The sequence below is a fragment of the Phyllobates terribilis genome, unplaced genomic scaffold, assembly GCF_046119375.1.
Source record: "Phyllobates terribilis strain yellow unplaced genomic scaffold, ASM4611937v1 Scaffold_10__3_contigs__length_209671492, whole genome shotgun sequence".
NCBI lineage: Eukaryota > Metazoa > Chordata > Amphibia > Anura > Dendrobatidae > Phyllobates > Phyllobates terribilis.
Genome location: NW_027362770.1, coordinates 204,912,225 through 204,931,301, shown reverse-complemented (window position 1 = coordinate 204,931,301; position 19,077 = coordinate 204,912,225). Strand labels below are relative to the sequence as shown.

At 45.3% G+C, this 19,077-nt stretch overlaps 1 protein-coding gene across 2 annotated transcripts in view; it reads right to left on the bottom strand.

The window, feature by feature from the left end:
• Window positions 1–19,077, bottom strand: part of PDE3A (phosphodiesterase 3A) — a 611,920-nt gene that overhangs the window by 518,544 nt on the left and 74,299 nt on the right. The gene's annotated exons all lie outside the window — the stretch shown is intronic.

Sequence of the window (19,077 nt, the reverse complement as noted above, 5' to 3'; positions counted from 1 at the left end):
ATATATACAGTGCTCAGTATAAGTGATTACACCCCTGTATTATCAGTACATTATATATACAGCGCTCAGTATAAGTGATTACACCCCTGTATTATCAGTACATTATATATACAGGGCTCAGTATAAGTGAGTACACCCCTGTATTATCAGTACATTATATATACAGAGCTCAGTATAAGTGATTACACCCCTGTATTATCAGTACATTATATATACAGAGCTCAGTATAAGTGAGTACACCCCTGTATTATCAGTACATTATATATACAGGGCTCAGTATAAGTGATTACACCCCTGTATTATCAGTACATTATATATACAGAGCTCAGTATAAGTGAGTACACCCCTGTATTATCAGTACATTATATATACAGCGCTCAGTATAAGTGATTACACCCCTGTATTATCAGTACATTATATATACAGCGCTCAGTATAAGTGATTACACCCCTGCATTATCAGTACATTATATATACAGGGCTCAGTATAAGTGAGTACACCCCTGTATTATCAGTACATTATATATACAGAGCTCAGTATAAGTGATTACACCCCTGTATTATCAGTACATTATATATACAGAGCTCAGTATAAGTGAGTACACCCCTGTATTATCAGTACAGTATATATACAGCGCTCAGTATAAGTGAGTACACCCCTGTATTATCAGTACATTATATATACAGCGCTCAGTATAAGTGAGTACACCCCTGTATTATCAGTACATTATATATACAGCGCTCAGTATAAGTGAGTACACCCCTGTATTATCAGTACATTATATATACAGGGCTCAGTATAAGTGAGTACACCCCTGTATTATCAGTACATTATATATACAGTGCTCAGTATAAGTGAGTACACCCCTGTATTATCAGTACATTATATATACAGGGCTCAGTATAAGTGAGTACACCCCTGTATTATCAGTACAGTATATATACAGGGCTCAGTATAAGTGAGTACACCCCTGTATTATCAGTACATTATATATACAGGGCTCAGTATAAGTGAGTACACCCCTGTATTATCAGTACAGTATATATACAGGGCTCAGTATAAGTGAGTACACCCCTGTATAATCAGTACATTATATATACAGGGCTCAGTATAAGTGAGTACACTCCTGTATTATCAGTACATTATATATACAGTGCTCAGTATAAGTGAGTACACTCCTGTATTATCAGTACATTATATATACAGGGCTCAGTATAAGTGAGTACACCCCTGTATTATCAGTACATTATATATACAGTGCTCAGTATAAGTGAGTACACCCCTGTATTATCAGTACATTATATATACAGTGCTCAGTATAAGTGAGTACACCCCTGTATTATCAGTACATTATATATACAGTGCTCAGTATAAGTGAGTACACTCCTGTATTATCAGTACATTATATATACAGGGCTCAGTATAAGTGAGTACACCCCTGTATTATCAGTACATTATATATACAGTGCTCAGTATAAGTGAGTACACCCCTGTATTATCAGTACATTATATATACAGCGCTCAGTATAAGTGAGTACACCCCTGTATTATCAGTACATTATATATACAGCGCTCAGCATAAGTGAGTACACCCCTGTATTATCAGTACATTATATATACAGAGCTCAGTATAAGTGAGTACACCCCTGTATTATCAGTACATTATATATACAGCGCTCAGTATAAGTGAGTACTCCCCTGTATTATTAGTACATTATATATACAGGGCTCAGCATAAGTGAGTACACCCCTGTATTATCAGTACATTATATATACAGTGCTCAGTATAAGTGAGTACACCCCTGTATTATCAGTACATTATATATACAGAGCTCAGTATAAGTGATTACACCCCTGTATTATCAGTACATTATATATACAGAGCTCAGTATAAGTGAGTACACCCCTGTATTATCAGTACAGTATATATACAGCGCTCAGTATAAGTGAGTACACCCCTGTATTATCAGTACATTATATATACAGCGCTCAGTATAAGTGAGTACACCCCTGTATTATCAGTACATTATATATACAGCGCTCAGTATAAGTGAGTACACCCCTGTATTATCAGTACATTATATATACAGGGCTCAGTATAAGTGAGTACACCCCTGTATTATCAGTACATTATATATACAGTGCTCAGTATAAGTGAGTACACCCCTGTATTATCAGTACATTATATATACAGGGCTCAGTATAAGTGAGTACACTCCTGTATTATCAGTACATTATATATACAGTGCTCAGTATAAGTGAGTACACTCCTGTATTATCAGTACATTATATATACAGGGCTCAGTATAAGTGAGTACACCCCTGTATTATCAGTACATTATATATACAGTGCTCAGTATAAGTGAGTACACCCCTGTATTATCAGTACATTATATATACAGTGCTCAGTATAAGTGAGTACACCCCTGTATTATCAGTACATTATATATACAGTGCTCAGTATAAGTGAGTACACTCCTGTATTATCAGTACATTATATATACAGGGCTCAGTATAAGTGAGTACACCCCTGTATTATCAGTACATTATATATACAGTGCTCAGTATAAGTGAGTACACTCCTGTATTATCAGTACATTATATATACAGGGCTCAGTATAAGTGAGTACACCCCTGTATTATCAGTACATTATATATACAGTGCTCAGTATAAGTGAGTACACTCCTGTATTATCAGTACATTATATATACAGGGCTCAGTATAAGTGAGTACACCCCTGTATTATCAGTACATTATATATACAGTGCTCAGTATAAGTGAGTACACCCCTGTATTATCAGTACATTATATATACAGCGCTCAGTATAAGTGAGTACACCCCTGTATTATCAGTACATTATATATACAGCGCTCAGTATAAGTGAGTACACCCCTGTATTATCAGTACATTATATATACAGCGCTCAGTATAAGTGAGTACACCCCTGTATTATCAGTACATTATATATACAGGGCTCAGTATAAGTGAGTACACCCCTGTATTATGAGTACATTATATATACAGGGCTCAGTATAAGTGAGTACACCCCTGTATTATCAGTACATTATATATACAGGGCTCAGTATAAGTGAGTACACCCCTGTATTATCAGTACATTATATATACAGCGCTCAGTATAAGTGAGTACACCCCTGTATTATCAGTATATTATATATACAGCGCTCAGTATAAGTGAGTACACTCCTGTATTATCAGTACATTATATATACAGTGCTCAGTATAAGTGAGTACACCCCTGTATTATCAGTACATTATATATACAGAGCTCAGTATAAGTGATTACACCCCTGTATTATCAGTACATTATATATACAGTGCTCAGTATAAGTGAGTACACCCCTGTATTATCAGTACATTATATATACAGCGCTCAGTATAAGTGAGTACACCCCTGTATTATCAGTACATTATATATACAGAGCTCAGTATAAGTGATTACACCCCTGTATTATCAGTACATTATATATACAGCGCTCAGTATAAGTGAGTACACCCCTGTATTATCAGTACATTATATATACAGCGCTCAGTATAAGTGATTACACCCCTGTATTATCAGTACATTATATATACAGTGCTCAGTATAAGTGATTACACCCCTGTATTATCAGTACATTATATATACAGGGCTCAGTATAAGTGATTACACCCCCTGTATTATCAGTACATTATATATACAGCGCTCAGTATAAGTGAGTACACCCCTGTATTATCAGTACATTATATATACAGTGCTCAGTATAAGTGAGTACACCCCTGTATTATCAGTACATTATATATACAGTGCTCAGTATAAGTGATTACACCCCTGTATTATCAGTACATTATATATACAGGGCTCAGTATAAGTGAGTACACCCCTGTATTATCAGTACATTATATATACAGCGCTCAGTATAAGTGATTACACCCCTGTATTATCAGTACATTATATATACAGTGCTCAGTATAAGTGAGTACACCCCTGTATTATCAGTACATTATATATACAGTGCTCAGTATAAGTGAGTACACCCCTGTATTATCAGTACATTATATATACAGCGCTCAGTATAAGTGAGTACACCCCTGTATTATCAGTACATTATATATACAGAGCTCAGTATAAGTGAGTACACCCCTGTATTATCAGTACATTATATATACAGCGCTCAGTATAAGTGAGTACACCCCTGTATTATCAGTACATTATATATACAGCGCTCAGTATAAGTGAGTACACCCCTGTATTATCAGTACATTATATATACAGGGCTCAGTATAAGTGAGTACACCCCTGTATTATCAGTACATTATATATACAGCGCTCAGTATAAGTGAGTACACCCCTGTATTATCAGTACATTATATATACAGGGCTCAGTATAAGTGATTACACCCCTGTATTATCAGTCCATTATATATACAGGGCTCAGTATAAGTGAGTACACCCCTGTATTATCAGTACATTATATATTCAGGGCTCAGTATAAGTGAGTACACCCCTGTATTATCAGTACATTATATATACAGAGCTCAGTATAAGTGAGTACACCCCTGTATTATCAGTACATTATATATACAGCGCTCAGTATAAGTGAGTACACCCCTGTATTATCAGTACATTATATATACAGGGCTCAGTATAAGTGAGTACACCCCTGTATTATCAGTACATTATATATACAGCGCTCAGTATAAGTGAGTACACCCCTGTATTATCAGTACATTATATATACAGGGCTCAGTATAAGTGATTACACCCCTGTATTATCAGTCCATTATATATACAGGGCTCAGTATAAGTGAGTACACCCCTGTATTATCAGTACATTATATATTCAGGGCTCAGTATAAGTGAGTACACCCCTGTATTATCAGTACATTATATATACAGGGCTCAGTATAAGTGATTACACCCCTGTATTATCAGTCCATTATATATACAGGGCTCAGTATAAGTGAGTACACCCCTGTATTATCAGTACATTATATATACAGAGCTCAGTATAAGTGAGTACACTCCTGTATTATCAGTACATTATATATACAGGGCTCAGTATAAGTGAGTACACCCCTGTATTATCAGTACATTATATATACAGGGCTCAGTATAAGTGAGTACACTCCTGTATTATCAGTACATTATATATACAGGGCTCAGTATAAGTGAGTACACCCCTGTATTATCAGTACATTATATATACAGTGCTCAGTATAAGTGAGTACACTCCTGTATTATCAGTACATTATATATACAGGGCTCAGTATAAGTGAGTACACCCCTGTATTATCAGTACATTATATATACAGCGCTCAGTATAAGTGAGTACACCCCTGTATTATCAGTACATTATATATACAGCGCTCAGTATAAGTGAGTACACCCCTGTATTATCAGTACATTATATATACAGCGCTCAGTATAAGTGAGTACACCCCTGTATTATCAGTACATTATATATACAGCGCTCAGTATAAGTGGGTACACCCCTGTATTATCAGTACATTATATATACAGGGCTCAGTATAAGTGAGTACACCCCTGTATTATCAGTACATTATATATACAGGGCTCAGTATAAGTGAGTACACCCCTGTATTATCAGTACATTATATATACAGCGCTCAGTATAAGTGAGTACACCCCTGTATTATCAGTATATTATATATACAGCGCTCAGTATAAGTGAGTACACTCCTGTATTATCAGTACATTATATATACAGTGCTCAGTATAAGTGAGTACACCCCTGTATTATCAGTACATTATATATACAGAGCTCAGTATAAGTGATTACACCCCTGTATTATCAGTACATTATATATACAGTGCTCAGTATAAGTGAGTACACCCCTGTATTATCAGTACATTATATATACAGCGCTCAGTATAAGTGAGTACACCCCTGTATTATCAGTACATTATATATACAGAGCTCAGTATAAGTGATTACACCCCTGTATTATCAGTACATTATATATACAGCGCTCAGTATAAGTGAGTACACCCCTGTATTATCAGTACATTATATATACAGCGCTCAGTATAAGTGAGTACACCCCTGTATTATCAGTACATTATATATACAGAGCTCAGTATAAGTGAGTACACCCCTGTATTATCAGTACATTATATATACAGCGCTCAGTATAAGTGAGTACACCCCTGTATTATCAGTACATTATATATACAGCGCTCAGTATAAGTGAGTACACCCCTGTATTATCAGTACATTATATATACAGGGCTCAGTATAAGTGATTACACCCCTGTATTATCAGTACATTATATATACAGGGCTCAGTATAAGTGATTACACCCCTGTATTATCAGTACATTATATATACAGCGCTCAGTATAAGTGATTACACCCCTGTATTATCAGTACATTATATATACAGGGCTCAGTATAAGCGAGTACACCCCTGTATTATCAGTACATTATATATACAGTGCTCAGTATAAGCGAGTACACCCCTGTATTATCAGTACATTATATATACAGGGCTCAGTATAAGTGAGTACACCCCTGTATTATCAGTACATTATATATACAGGGCTCAGTATAAGTGAGTACACCCCTGTATTATCAGTACATTATATATACAGGGCTCAGCATAAGAGAGTACACCCCCTGTATTATCAGTACATTATATATACAGGGCTCAGCATAAGAGAGTACACCCCCTGTATTATCAGTACATTATATATACAGCGCCCAGTATAAGTGAGTACACCCCTGTATTATCAGTACATTATATATACAGGGCTCAGTATAAGTGAGTACACCCCTGTATTATCAGTACATTATATATACAGGGCTCAGTATAAGTGAGTACACCCCTGTATTATCAGTACATTATATATACAGGGCTCAGCATAAGAGAGTACACCCCCTGTATTATCAGTACATTATATATACAGGGCTCAGCATAAGAGAGTACACCCCCTGTATTATCAGTACATTATATATACAGCGCCCAGTATAAGTGAGTACACCCCTGTATTATCAGTACATTATATATACAGGGCTCAGTATAAGTGAGTACACCCCTGTATTATCAGTACATTATATATACAGGGCTCAGTATAAGTGAGTACACCCCTGTATTATCAGTACATTATATATACAGGGCTCAGCATAAGAGAGTACACCCCCTGTATTATCAGTATATTATAAATACAGGGCTCAGTATAAGTGAGTACACCCCTGTATTATCAGTACATTATATATACAGGGCTCAGTATAAGTGAGTACACCCCTGTATTATCAGTACATTATATATACAGCGCTCAGTATAAGTGAGTACACCCCTGTATTATCAGTACATTATATATACAGCGCTCAGTATAAGTGAGTACACCCCTGTATTATCAGTACATTATATATACAGGGCTCAGTATAAGTGAGTACACCCCTGTATTATCAGTACATTATATATACAGGGCTCAGTATAAGTGAGTACACCCCTGTATTATCAGTACATTATATATACAGCGCTCAGTATAAGTGAGTACACCCCCTGTATTATCAGTACATTATATATACAGCGCTCAGTATAAGTGAGTACACCCCTGTATTATCAGTACATTATATATACAGCGCTCAGTATAAGTGAGTACACCCCTGTATTATCAGTACATTATATATACAGCGCTCAGTATAAGTGGGTACACCCCTGTATTATCAGTACATTATATATACAGCGCTCAGTATAAGTGAGTACACCCCTGTATTATCAGTACATTATATATACAGCGCTCAGTATAAGTGAGTACACCCCCTGTATTATCAGTACATTATATATACAGCGCTCAGTATAAGTGAGTACACCCCTGTATTATCAGTACATTATATATACAGCGCTCAGTATAAGTGAGTACACCCCTGTATTATCAGTACATTATATATACAGCGCTCAGTATAAGTGAGTACACCCCTGTATTATCAGTACATTATATATACAGCGCTCAGTATAAGTGAGTACACCCCCTGTATTATCAGTACATTATATATACAGCGCTCAGTATAAGTGAGTACACCCCCTGTATTATCAGTACATTATATATACAGCGCTCAGTATAAGTGAGTACACCCCCTGTATTATCAGTACATTATATATACAGCGCTCAGTATAAGTGAGTACACCCCTGTATTATCAGTACATTATATATACAGGGCTCAGTATAAGTGAGTACACCCCTGTATTATCAGTACATTATATATACAGCGCTCAGTATAAGTGAGTACACCCCTGTATTATCAGTACATTATATATACAGCGCTCAGTATAAGTGAGTACACCCCTGTATTATCAGTACATTATATATACAGGGCTCAGTATAAGTGAGTACACCCCTGTATTATCAGTACATTATATATACAGGGCTCAGTATAAGTGAGTACACTCCTGTATTATCAGTACATTATATATACAGGGCTCAGTATAAGTGAGTACACCCCTGTATTATCAGTACATTATATATACAGGGCTCAGTATAAGTGAGTACACCCCTGTATTATCAGTACATTATATATATGGCTCAGCATAAATGAGTACACCCCTGTATTATCAGTACATTATATATACAGTGCTCAGTATAAGTGAGTACACCCCTGTATTATCAGTACATTATATATACAGCGCTCAGTATAAGTGAGTACACCCCTGTATTATCAGTACATTATATATACAGCGCTCAGTATAAGTGAGTACACCCCTGTATTATCAGTACATTATATATACAGGGCTCAGTATAAGAGAGTACACCCCTGTATTATCAGTACATTATATATACAGGGCTCAGCATAAGTGAGTACACCCCTGTATTATCAGTACATTATATATACAGCGCTCAGTATAAGTGAGTACACCCCTGTATTATCAGTACATTATATATACAGTGCTCAGTATAAGAGAGTACACCCCTGTATTATCAGTACATTATATATACAGCACTCAGTATAAGTGAGTACACCCCTGTATTATCAGTACATTATATATACAGGGCTCAGTATAAGTGAGTACACCCCTGTATTATCAGTACATTATATATACAGCGCTCAGCATAAGTGAGTACACCCCTGTATTATCAGTACATTATATATACAGAGCTCAGTATAAGTGAGTACACCCCTGTATTATCAGTACATTATATATACAGGGCTCAGCATAAGAGAGTACACCCCTGTATTATTATTATTATTCCCCATGTCAGGCCGGACCGGTGAGGGCCGGTGTGAGCGCAGTGTACCCGTGTCAGGCTGGGCCGGTTCGGGCTGGTGTGAGCACAGTGTACCCATGTCAGGCTGGACCAGTTCAGGCTGGTGTGAGTACAGTGTACCCGTATCAGGCCAGACCGGTGCGGGCTGGTGTGGGCCGGTGTGAGCACAGTGTACTCGTGTCAGGCCGGACCAGTTCGGGCCGGTGTGAGCGCAGTGTACCAGTGTCAGGCCGGACCGGTTCGGGCTGGTGTGGGCCGGTGTGGGAACAGTGTACCAGTGTCAGGCCGGACCGGTTCAGGCTGGTGTGGGCACAGTGTACCCGCGTCAGGCTGGACCAGTTCAGGCTGGTGTGGGCACAGTGTACCCGTGTCAGGCTGGACCAGTTCAGGCTGGTGTGGGCACAGTGTACCCGTATCAGGCCGGACCGGTGCGGGCTGGTGTGGGCCGTTGTGAGCACAGTGTACTCGTGTCAGGCCGGACCGGTGTGAGCACAGTGTACCCATGTCAGGCTGGACCAGTTCAGGCTGGTGTGAGCGAAGTGTACCCATGTCAGGCTGGACCAGTTCAGGCTGGTGTGAACACAGTGTACTCGTGTCAGGCCAGACCGGTGCGGGCCGGTGTGAGCACAGTGTACCAGTGTCAGGCCGGACCGGTGCGGGCCGGTGTGAGCACAGTGTACCCGTGTCAGGCCAGACCGGTTCAGGCTGGTGTGGGCGAAGTGTACCAGTGTCAGGCTGGACCGGTGCGGGCCGATGTGAGCACAGTGTACCCGTGTCAGGCTGGACCGGTTCTGGCTGGTGTGGGCGAGGTGTACCCGTGTCAGGCCGGACCGGTGCGGGCTGGTGTGGGCCGGTGTGAGCACAGTGTACCCGTGTCAGGCTGGACCGGTTCTGGCTGGTGTGGGCGAGGTGTACCCGTGTCAGGCCGGACCGGTGCGGGCTGGTGTGGGCCGGTGTGAGCACAGTGTACCGGTGTCAGGCCGGACCAGTTCAGGCTGGTGTGGGCGAAGTGTACCAGTGTCAGGCTGGACCGGTGCGGGCCGATGTGAGCACAGTGTACCCGTGTCAGGCTGGACCGGTTCTGGCTGGTGTGGGCGAGGTGTACCCGTGTCAGGCCGGACCGGTGCGGGCTGGTGTGGGCCGGTGTGAGCACAGTGTACCGGTGTCAGGCCGGACCGGTTCAGGCTGGTGTGGGCGAAGTGTACCAGTGTCAGGCTGGACCGGTGCGGGCCGGTGTGAGCCCAGTGTACCCGTGTCAGTGACATCTCCCCGGCTGACGTCAGAGCTGCTGCGCGTGGAGTGAAGAATAATACCGCACGGGGCGGGGGATGTTGATCCTGGCACCGAACCTCACGTCACCATCGGACGCAGCCTGTGACCCACAACACCTGAAGAAATGCAGCGGTGGGACGCCACGCTCAGCGAGCATTAACCCTCTGTGCACCCCGTCCACTCAAGAAGCCTCTATGGTATCACATCTGGCGGTATGAGGGGCCTGGACACAGGAGCTGACACTCATCAACCACTCAGCAGAGGGCGCCACTGCGTTATCAGCACAGCCACAACACAAAACCAGGCCCGTAACCAGCACCATCCCCTGCGGCATCAGCACAGCCACAGCACAAAACCAGGCCCGTAACCAGCACCATCCCCTGCGGCATCAGCACAGCCACAGCACAAAACCAGGCCCGTAACCAGCACCATCCCCTGCGGCATCAGCACAGCCACAGCACAAAACCAGGCCCGTAACCAGCACCATCCCCTGCGGCATCAGCACAGCCACAGCACAAAACCAGGCCCATAACCAGCACCATCCCCTGCGGCATCAGCACAGCCACAGCACAAAACCAGGCCCGTAACCAGCACCAACCCCTGCGGCATCAGCACAGCCACAACACAAAACCAGGCCCGTAACCAGCACCATCCCCTGCGGCATCAGCACAGCCACAACACAAAGACAGGCCCGTAACCAGCACCATCCCCTGTGGCATCAGCACAACCACAGCACAAAACCAGGCCCGTAACCAGCACCATCCCCTGCGGCATCAGCACAGCCACAACACAAAACCAGGCCCGTAACCAGCACCATCCCCTGCGGCATCAGCACAGCCACAACACAAAACCAGGCCCGTAACCAGCACCATCCCCTGCGGTATCAGTACAGCCACAACACAAAACCAGGCCCGTAACCAGCACCAACCCCTGCGGCATCAGCACAGCCACAACACAAAGACAGGCCCGTAACCAGCACCATCCCCTGCGGCATCAGCACAGCCACAACACAAAACCAGGCCCGTAACCAGCACCATCCCCTGCGGCATCAGCACAGCCACAACACAAAGACAGGCCCGTAACCAGCACCAACCCCTGCGGCATCAGCACAGCCACAACACAAAGACAGGCCCGTAACCAGCACCATCCCCTGCGGCATCAGCACAGCCACAGCACAAAACCAGGCCCGTAACCAGCACCATCCCCTGCGGCATCAGCACAGCCACAACACAAAGACAGGCCCGTAACCAGCACCATCCCCTGCGGCATCAGCACAGCCACAGCACAAAACCAGGCCCGTAACCAGCACCATCCCCTGCGGCATCAGCACAGCCACAACACAAAACCAGGCCCGTAACCAGCACCATCCCCTGCGGCATCAGCACAGCCACAACACAAAGACAGGCCCGTAACCAGCACCATCCCCTGCGGCATCAGCACAGCCACAACACAAAGACAGGCCCGTAACCAGCACCATCCCCTGCGGCATCAGCACAGCCACAACACAAAACCAGGCCCGTAACCAGCACCAACCCCTGCGGCATCAGCACAGCCACAACACAAAGACAGGCCCGTAACCAGCACCATCCCCTGCGGCATCAGCACAGCCACAACACAAAACCAGGCCCGTAACCAGCACCATCCCCTGCGGCATCAGCACAGCCACAACACAAAACCAGGCCCGTAACCAGCACCATCCCCTGCGGCATCAGCACAGCCACAACACAAAGACAGGCCCGTAACCAGCACCATCCCCTGCGGCATCAGCACAGCCACAGCACAAAACCAGGCCCGTAACCAGCACCATCCCCTGCGGCATCAGCACAGCCACAACACAAAACCAGGCCCGTAACCAGCACCAACCCCTGCGGCATCAGTACAGCCACAACACAAAGACAGGCCCGTACCAAGCATCATCCCCTGAGGCATCAGCACAGCCACAGCACAAAACCAGGCCCGTAACCAGCACCATCCCCTGCGGTATCAGTACAACCACAGCACAAAACCAGGCCCGTAACCAGCACCAATCCCTGCGGTATCAGTAAAGCCACAACACAAAGACAGGCCCGTAACCAGTACCACCCCCTGGTGGGGGCGGGGTTATACAGAGGAAGCAGCCAGTGGTGGGGGGCGGGGTTATACAGAGGAAGCAGCCAGTGGTGGGGGGCGGGGTTATACACAGGAAGCAGCCAGTGGTGGGGGGCGGGGTTATACAGAGGAAGCAGCCAGTGGCGGGGGCGGGGTTATACACAGGAAGCAGCCAGTGGTGGGGGGCGGGGTTATACACAGCTCAGCAGCCAGTGGTGGGGGGCGGGGTTATACACAGCTCAGCAGCCAGTGGCGGGGGCGGGGTTATACACAGGAAGCAGCCAGTGGCGGGGGCGGGGTTATACACAGCTCAGCATTCTGAGTACTGCTACATTTACAGCAGAGAAAACATTGATTGTATTGTGGAGCCTCTTGTTAATGGTGGTGTCTGGAGATCTCCCCGGTCCTCGTGGTGGTGTCTGGAGATCTCCCCAGTCCTCGTGGTGGTGTCTGGAGATCTCCCCGGTCCTCGTGGTGGTGTCTGGAGATCTCCCCGGTCCTCGTGGTGGTGTCTGGAGATCTCCCCGGTCCTCGTGGTGGTGTCTGGAGATCTCCCCGGTCCTCGTGGTGGTGTCTGGAGATCTCCCCGGTCCTCGTGGTGGTGTCTGGAGATCTCCCCGGTCCTCGTGGTGGTGTCTGGAGATCTCCCCGGTCCTCGTGGTGGTGTCTGGAGATCTCCCCGGTCCTCGTGGTGGTGTCTGGAGGTCTCCTCGGTCCTCGTGGTGGTGTCTGGAGGTCTCCCCGGTCCTCGTGGTGGTGTCTGGAGGTCTCCTCGGTCCTCGTGGTGGTGTCTGGAGGTCTCCCCGGTCCTCGTGGTGGTGTCTGGAGATCTCCCCGGTCCTCGTGGTGGTGTCTGGAGATCTCCCCGGTCCTCGTGGTGGTGTCTGGAGATCTCCCCGGTCCTCGTGGTGGTGTCTGGAGATCTCCCCGGTCCTCGTGGTGGTGTCTGGAGATCTCCCCGGTCCTCGTGGTGGTGTCTGGAGATCTCCCCGGTCCTCGTGGTGGTGTCTGGAGATCTCCCCGGTCCTCGTGGTGGTGTCTGGAGGTCTCCCCGGTCCTCGTGGTGGTGTCTGGAGGTCTCCCCGGTCCTCGTGGTGGTGTCTGGAGGTCTCCTCGGTCCTCATGGTGGTGTCTGGAGGTCTCCTCGGTCTTCGTGGTGTTTGGTTAGTGTTGCCTCTTGTCTATATACTGACAGACATGTGACACTTTAACTGCACACAGGGGGACGTCCCGTCACTAAGGATGGGACTTATGGAGGCAATAGCTTGCACCAGAATTTTTTAGGGGCTGAATACATATGCACATGACAATTCTTAGTTATTTTATCCCATAAATTTAATTTATGACGATATTCTTCTCACTTCACAAACCGACCATTTAGCGCTGATGGATCCCACACAGATCTGATCACAAAAATATTTACACACAGGTTGTAATGTAACAAAATAGGAAAAAAGTCAAGGGGGTGAATACTTTTGCAAGCCAATTTATATTATGTATTAAGCTGTGCAGATGAATGAGACTAAGGCAAAGCTCGACCATCTCGTACTAACAGCATGAAGCCAATTTGGCCGATGTTCACATTGAATATCTGACCTATAAAAGTGAAGAACTTCATGTACAATGGTCGGGAGCTGCGTGCGCTCACCGGCCACTACAAGGATAAGGTTCTGTAATGGGACAGCAAGTAGTAACAAAGCGACCACAGGCGTCCCCGGCCTGCCGGATCATGTGTGAGCCAACGGTATCACACAGGAGAGGATTAGATACATGGCTCAGCAGGCAGTATCACACAGGATAGGATTAGATACATGGCTCAGCAGACAGTATCACACAGGATAGGATTAGATACACGGCTCAGCAGTCAGTATCACACAGGATAGGATTAGATACATGGCTCAGCAGACAGTATCACACAGGATAGGATTAGATACACAGCTCAGCAGACGTTATCACACAGGATAGGATTAGATACACGGCTCAGCAGACAATATCACACAGGAGAGGATTAGATACACGGCTCAGCAGACAGTATCACACAGGAGAGGATTAGATACACGGCTCAGCAGTCAGTATCACACAGGAGAGGATTAGATACACGGCTCAGCAGACAGTATCACACAGGAGAGGATTAGATACACGGCTCAGCAGACAGTATCACACAGGAGAGGATTAGATACACGGCTCAGCAGACAGTATCACACAGGAGAGGATTAGATACACGGCTCAGCAGACAGTATCACACAGGAGAGGATTAGATACACGGCTCAGCAGACAGTATCACACAGGATAGGATTAGATACACGGCTCAGCAGACAGTATCACACAGGATAGGATTAGATACACGGCTCAGCAGACAGTATCACACAGGAGAGGATTAGATACACGGCTCAGCAGTCAGTATCACACAGGATAGGATTAGATACACGGCTCAGCAGAGAGTATCACACAGGATAGGATTAGATACACGGCTCAGCAGACAGTATCACACAGGATAGGATTAGATACACGGCTCAGCAGACAGTATCACACAGGATAGGATTAGATACACGGCTCAGCAGACAATATCACACAGGAGAGGATTAGATACACGGCTCAGCAGACAGTATCACACAGGAGAGGATTAGATACACGGCTCAGCAGTCAGTATCACACAGGATAGGATTAGATACACGGCTCAGCAGACAGTATCACACAGGATAGGATTAGATACACGGCTCAGCAGACAGTATCACACAGGAGAGGATTAGATACACGGCTCAGCAGACAGTATCACACAGGATAGGATTAGATACACAGCTCAGCAGACAGTATCACACAGGAGAGGATTAGATACACGGCTCAGCAGACAGTATCACACAGGATAGGATTAGATACACGGCTCAGCAGACAGTATCACACAGGATAGGATTAGATACACGGCTCAGCAGACAGTATCACACAGGATAGGATTAGATACACGGCTCAGCAGACAGTATCACACAGGAGAGGATTAGATACACGGCTCAGCAGACAGTATCACACAGGATAGGATTAGATACACGGCTCAGCAGACAGTATCACACAGGAGAGGATTAGATACACGGCTCAGCAGACAGTATCACACAGGATAGGATTAGATACACGGCTCAGCAGACAGTATCACACAGGAGAGGATTAGATACACGGCTCAGCAGACAGTATCACACAGGATAGGATTAGATACGCGGCTCAGCAGACAGTATCACACAGGAGAGGATTAGATACACAGCTCAGCAGTGGGTATCACACAGGAGAGGATTAGATACACGGCTCAGCAGACAGTATCACACAGGAAAGGATTAGATACACGGCTCAGCAGGCGGTATCACACAGGATAGGATTAGATACACGGCTCAGCAGACAGTATCACACAGGAGAGGATTAGATACACGGCTCTGCAGACAGTATCACACAGGAGAGGATTAGATACACGGCTCAGCAGTGGGTATCACACAGGATAGGATTAGATACACGGCTCAGCAGACAGTATCACACAGGAGAGGATTAGATACACGGCTCAGCAGTCAGTATCACACAGGAGAGGATTAGATACACAGCTCAGCAGACAGTATCACACAGGAGAGGATTAGATACAAGGCTCAGCAGTGGGTATCACACAGGAGAGGATTAGATACACGGCTCAGCAGACAGTATCACACAGGATAGGATTAGATACACGGCTCAGCAGACAGTATCACACAGGAGAGGATTAGATACACGGCTCTGCAGACAGTATCACACAGGAGAGGATTAGATACACGGCTCAGCAGTGGGTATCACACAGGAATAGAGGATTAGATACAAGGCTCAGCAGACAGTATCACACAGGAATAGAGGATTAGATACACGGCTCAGCAGACAGTATCACACAGGAATAGAGGATTAGATACACGGCTCAGCAGACAGTATCACACAGGATAGGATTAGATACACGGCTCAGCAGACAGTATCACACAGGAGAGGATTAGATACACGGCTCAGCAGACAGTATCACACAGGAGAGGATTAGATACACGGCTCAGCAGGCGGTATCACACAGGATAGGATTAGATACACGGCTCAGCAGGCGGTATCACACAGGAATAGAGGTTTAGATACACGGCTCAGCATACGGTATCACACAGGAGAGGATTAGATACACGGCTCAGCAGACAATATCACACAGGAGAGGATTAGATACACGGCTCAGCAGACAGTATCACACAGGAATAGAGGTTTAGATACACGGCTCAGCATACGGTATCACACAGGAGAGGATTAGATACACGGCTCAGCAGACAGTATCACACAGGATAGGATTAGATACACGGCTCAGCAGACAGTATCACACAGGAGAGGATTAGATACACGGCTCAGCAGACAATATCACACAGGAGAGGATTAGATACACGGCTCAGCAGACAGTATCACACAGGAGAGGATTAGATACACAGCTCAGCAGACGTTATCACACAGGAGAGGATTAGATACACGGCTCAGCAGGCAGTGTCACACAGGAGAGGATTAGATACACGGCTCAGCAGACAGTATCACACAGGAGAGGATTAGATACACGGCTCAGCAGACAATATCACACAGGAGAGGATTAGATACACGGCTCAGCAGACAGTATCACACAGGAGAGGATTAGATACACAGCTCAGCAGACAGTATCACACAGGAGAGGATTAGATACACAGCTCAGCAGACAGTATCACACAGGAGAGGATTAGATACACAGCTCAGCAGACAGTATCACACAGGAGAGGATTAGATACACGGCTCAGCAGACAGTATCACACAGGATAGGATTAGATACACGGCTCAGCAGACAGTATCACACAGGATAGGATTAGATACACGGCTCAGCAGACAGTATCACACAGGAGAGGATTAGATACACAGCTCAGCAGACGTTATCACACAGGATAGGATTAGATACACGGCTCAGCAGACAATATCACACAGGAGAGGATTAGATACACGGCTCAGCAGACAGTATCACACAGGAGAGGATTAGATACACGGCTCAGCAGTCAGTATCACACAGGATAGGATTAGATACACGGCTCAGCAGACAGTATCACACAGGAGAGGATTAGATACACGGCTCAGCAGACAGTATCACACAGGATAGGATTAGATACACGGCTCAGCAGACAGTATCACACAGGAGAGGATTAGATACACGGCTCAGCAGACAGTATCACACAGGAGAGGATTAGATACACGGCTCAGCAGTCAGTATCACACAGGATAGGATTAGATACACGGCTCAGCAGAGAGTATCACACAGGATAGGATTAGATACACGGCTCAGCAGACAGTATCACACAGGAGAGGATTAGATACACGGCTCAGCAGACAGTATCACACAGGAGAGGATTAGATACACGGCTCAGCAGACAGTATCACACAGGAGAGGATTAGATACACGGCTCAGTAGACAGTATCACACAGGAGAGGATTAGATACACGGCTCAGCAGACAGTATCACACAGGAGAGGATTAGATACACGGCTCAGCAGACAGTATCACACAGGAGAGGATTAGATACACGGCTCAGCAGACAGTATCACACAGGAGAGGATTAGATACACGGCTCAGCAGACAGTATCACAGAGGAGAGGATTAGATACACGGCTCAGCAGACAATATCACACAGGAGAGGATTAGATACACGGCTCAGCAGTCAGTATCACACAGGAGAGGATTAGATACACGGCTCAGCAGACAGTATCACACAGGAGAGGATTAGATACACGGCTCAGTAGACAGTATCACACAGGAGAGGATTAGATACACGGCTCAGCAGACAGTATCACACAGGATAGGATTAGATACACGGCTCAGCAGACAGTATCACACAGGATAGGATTAGATACACGGCTCAGCAGACAGTATCACACTGGATAGGATTAGATACACGGCTCAGCAGACAGTATCACACAGGAGAGGATTAGATACACGGCTCAGCAGACAGTATCACACAGGATAGGATTAGATACACGGCTCAGCAGACAGTATCACACAGGATAGGATTAGATACACGGCTCAGCAGACAGTATCACACAGGAGAGGATTAGATACACGGCTCAGCAGACAGTATCACACAGGAGAGGATTAGATACACGGCTCAGCAGACAATATCACACAGGAGAGGATTAGATACACGGCTCAGCAGTCAGTATCACACAGGAGAGGATTAGATACACGGCTCAGCAGACAGTATCACACAGGAGAGGATTAGATACACGGCTCAGCAGGCAGTATCACACAGGAGAGGATTAGATACACGGCTCAGCAGACAGTATCACACAGGAGAGGATTAGATACACGGCTCAGCAGACAGTATCACACAGGAGAGGATTAGATACACGGCTCAGCAGACAGTATCACACAGGATAGGATTAGATACATGGCTCAGCAGACAGTATCACACAGGATAGGATTAGATACACGGCTCAGCAGGCAGTATCACACAGG